Below are 3,510 nucleotides of genomic sequence, written 5' to 3' on the forward strand. Positions count from 1 at the left end.
TAAGGCAGCCCCCATCGTGCACACACACCCCCCCCCAGCCAGCTCCAGCTGCCTTCTGCCCCAGTGCCGTGCCCCAGGCGCTTCCCTCTGTGTGACCCCTTGGCCACATCATATCCCCTCCCCCCAAGAAAAAAACCCCAGCCACAAACCCAAACATCTGGATGGTGACGACTGCAGCTCGCACAGCTGCCGGAGCAATTCCGCAACGCCTGGAACCGCCGTGCGCCCTCCCTGCTGTAGCCGTTAGACTCTGCTCCTGTACAGCCCCGGACCAAATACAATATAATATAAAAATAATACAAAAGGAAATTAAAAAAAAAACCCAAACGCCACTTTCTGACTGTTTCCAGCCAGATACAGGCAAATCCTGCCCCACTTTCCCCCCCTCTGAGCTGTCTTGTTAAGCCATAGCAGGGTTTTACTTTCAAGGACGCTCGTAAAATAAGAGCCGGACCGGGCGACAGCCTTAAAGCCGGCAAAATTTTACGGGAAAAGTAACCGGGGGTTGGAAAAATCCAATTCCCAAGATGCACACGGGACCCTAACATGTGCAGTGCCCGGCATGGGGACGCTGAGCTGGGCTGTCACCGGCGTCGTGTCACCGCGAAAAGTTTCCTCGGTCTTTAGCGGGGCCTGGCTTCGTTTCTGTAATGAAGTTAATGAGACCGCGCTTGTGCGTGATGAATCCTTGTCATGTCAGTAGGGCACGGGGAGAACCGTGCAGATTCAGCTGGTTAACGAGGGGAAAAAAACATTAGCCTGGCATACATTGAAGCTTTTATATTGCATGAATTTGTTTTCTAATAGCCTGAATATATTAAAACGTTTCCACCTTTCCCAGCCAATTTTTCCTTGTCGGGGCTTCGAGGCTTGCACGCGATCCCAGGGAAGGGAGTATGTTAGGAAGGGCTTTTCTCTCCCTCCTGGATATCCCAGTCTGAAAGGAGCCGCTGGACTAGAAAAGCAAAATTACTATTTAATCCACGGCGTCACCAAACCGTGCAGCGACCCCATTTACAATCTGGTTTTCCCCAAGGATGAGCCAGACCCCCTTCGTGGTCCACGTTTCCCCACTGCAGAGCCCTGGATGGAGCCATGCTCCATCTCCCCCGTTGCGAAGAGCATCTGCAAAGGGAAAATTGATAAAAAATATATAAAACCCATCTTAATAATGAAGAGGTTTAACCCAGGTTGTGCTTGGGCAGCACGTATGGAGCTGGTTTAGGTCGGGACAGGTTTCTCCCAGCTCACCCACCCTGCAAACCCCATCGTTTCCCATCATGGACATCCCAACTGGTACGCATCTCCCCCATTGCGAAGAGCATCTGCAAAGGGAAAATCGATAAAAAATATATAAAACCCATCTTAATAATGAAGAGGTTTAACCCAGGTTGTGCTTGGGCAGCACGTATGGAGCTGGTTTAGGTCGGGACAGGTTTCTCCCAGCTCACCCACCCTGCAAACCCCATCGTTTCCCATCATGGACATCCCAACTGGTACGGAGAGCTTGAGAGAAACCTTCACCAAGCATCAGCGCTGATTGAATCTATACGGGACCCAGGGTGAAAGTGAAAGAAAATCAAATATACGCCGGTCCCCGGCTTGGCAGAAGGCGGCCGAGAGCAAACAAGCCCCGACAGGACATCGTCCTCTCCTGCTCCCTGCCCCGGGGCTGGATCCCATCCCTTGACAACTTTTACTCATCCAGCAAGAAAGGTGGCTTGGATGCCTTTTCCTCGGGTGGCGCAACGGGGATCAAAGAGGCTTTCCCGGAGCCAGCCCTACCTCCGGGGTTTTCCGCTCCCGGCCACCAACCGGGTGGCACCTTCCCAGGGGAACGCCTGGCCCCGCTACTCGCCCCGGCCGGCGATCTTGGCGTGGGGCGATGCCTTTTTTTGCCCCAAACCCCAGCGTTTTTGGGGAAAGCTCGTGTTTCTTCATGCTGTGTAAAGCCTCCGTGGCCCCTTTGCACCAGCCCCTTTCCCAGCTTGCGCTGCTTGCACCGGGTTGAGGATGGTCGAGACCGTTTTGAGGCTCAGCTGCGATGAGGTGCTTGATGGCAATGTGGGCAGGTGAAAGCAATAGACTCACCTCCATGAATAGGGCTGGAGAGGAGTGGGATGGGTGAGTGCTTCAGGATGAGGGTTATGGGCAGCAGGATACAGCACCCTGCAGGATCTGGCCTCTGCACCCAGAGTCCGGGCTCAAAGACGTCTCCGAATCCAACTGTGGGGCTCTGATGGGTAAGAGACAGCTGAGAAAGGCTGGATTTTGGGACTAATTTAATCATATAATTGAAGAGGGGATAGCTCCTAGAAGGTAGGTTTCCCGAAGCTGTTTTTAAAGCGATGTGTTTGGCCCAATCCTCCACCTGAGCGGTGCAAAGTATTTTCCCCCTTAGAAGGTCTCTTTGCTAGGGAGATGCTGGTTAGGGGTTCTCCACAAAGTCAGCTTTTGGGCTAAAACTTCATTTCCCAGGGTGCATCTTGGGCTGGGAGCCTCCAATCAGGGCTGAGGGAGTCTTCAAATAAGCTGTCTGTAGCGGGGCATTGCCCTTAGGGAGGCAGCTGGGCAAGGGGTGAGGTCTTCTCCAGTCTGGGTGGCTTTGAAGGGAACATGTCACTCGGTGCTGAGTGAGCGTGGTCCCACCGGCAGCTGCAAGTGCTCACGGCTCGGTAAAGGCTGGTAAAATATGGTTTTCAATGCGTTTTCTACTTCTTGAAAAGTTTGCAGGATGTCTCATGGCGCTTTGTAGCTTGTCTTCTCTCCTGGAAAAGTCCTCTTTCTTCCTCAATGGTGAAGGTCCTTCATGGATGGGGACCACCTTGGTTCGAAATAGATCTATATTTCTTGCATTCTCTGAGGCCTTGAGTTTCCAGGGGGAGCAGTGATTCGGGGGGCTCTGGCTGCTCCAGCCGTGAGAAGGAGAGGTGATAGCTGGGTGATGGCTGCCTGCTTTGGTGGGGGAAGTCAGTATCTCAATTTTGCTCTTGTTTCTTTGTTGTGTTTTATTATTTTCCATTATCATGTCTTCCTGGGTGTAATTAGGGCCTGGATAATACTTGCTGCATACCCTGGGCTGTTCTGAGGGTGCAAATCCACCCCAGCACACAATCCCCATCTACCTCCTGGAGCTGTGAATTCCTATACTTTTTTTTTTTTTTGGGGGGGGGAGGCTTTCCTTTTATTTTAGCAGCAATTTTATTTTTACCACCTCCAACATCAGCTCAGGGACTGAGCTCAAGGCTTTTCCATTCGATGATCTACTTGGGTCCTTGTTAAAGCTGAGCTTAAGCCTGCGGGTAGCTGCAAGTTTCGGAGTCGAGCTATGGAGCGAGCGTAGAATCATAGAATAGTTTGGGTTGGAAGGGGCCTCTAAAGGTCATCTAGTCCAACCCCCCTGCCGTGGGCAGGGACATCTTCAACTAGATCAGGTTGCTCAGAGCCCCGTCCAACCTGACCTTGAACTTTTCCAGGGATGGGGCATCCACCACCTCTCTGGGCAACCTG

This window comes from Aptenodytes forsteri, unplaced genomic scaffold (assembly GCF_000699145.1).
Source record: "Aptenodytes forsteri isolate BGI_AS27 unplaced genomic scaffold, ASM69914v1 Scaffold260, whole genome shotgun sequence".
Lineage (NCBI taxonomy): Eukaryota > Metazoa > Chordata > Aves > Sphenisciformes > Spheniscidae > Aptenodytes > Aptenodytes forsteri.